We start from the raw sequence: 785 nt of genomic DNA, 5'->3' as shown, positions 1-785 counted from the left end.
GACAAAAAACAAAAATAAAAGGCCGGGCGTAGTGACTCAAGCCTGTGATCCCAGCACTCTGGGAAGCAAAGGTGATAGGATTGTCTGAGCCCCGTGGGGTCGAGGCCAGCCTGGGCAACATGGTGAGACCTCGTCTCTACAATAAGTAAATAAATAAGCTTTCATTAATAAAATAAAAATATACCCCTCCCCCCAAAAAACCAACAAAAAAGACGGAGAGAGGGTTGGAGGCGTATAAAACAGGTTCCTAAACAGACACAGTTTAGGGCTTGTCCACGGACCCACATACGCTGACCAAGGAAGCAGACAGGGCCCTCCCTCAGTGAGACCAAGGAGTTGTGTGCGCCACTGCGGAGCAGGAAGTTCCCACGTTCCACCTTCAAATGGGTCGCGGTCTGGACAGAGTCACTTGAGGCTGTACCAAGGTTCTATGTGCACAGTCTGTCGCCTGGAACAAAGCTACTTTGCAAGACCCGCGCTCTCCAGCATCCGAGAAATTTCGAGTCTGTCTTGGCACGGGTTTTCATTCGATCTTTCCGTTTTTGCAGAGCAGCGTGGCGAGCTGGTCGTGGACCGCCTGAGGCTGTGGTCACAACCCCCCTGAACAACCGCATGCCAGCAAGAAAAGACGACGGGAGGAGACCGGTGTCCCGCCCCTAAGAGAAGGCAGAGTCCGGAGACCTCGCTGCTGCGTCCTCCTCTTCCACGCAGTCACCTCGCGCCTGGCCGGCCGCGATCTTCTCTCCCAGGAAGCGGCCCTGGCGTCTGGGGACGTCGCCGCTGGC

The sequence above is a fragment of the Carlito syrichta genome, unplaced genomic scaffold (assembly GCF_000164805.1).
Source record: "Carlito syrichta isolate Samal-C Ts95f unplaced genomic scaffold, Tarsius_syrichta-2.0.1 Scaffold143465, whole genome shotgun sequence".
NCBI lineage: Eukaryota > Metazoa > Chordata > Mammalia > Primates > Tarsiidae > Carlito > Carlito syrichta.
Note: the sequence above shows the minus strand (reverse complement) of the source record.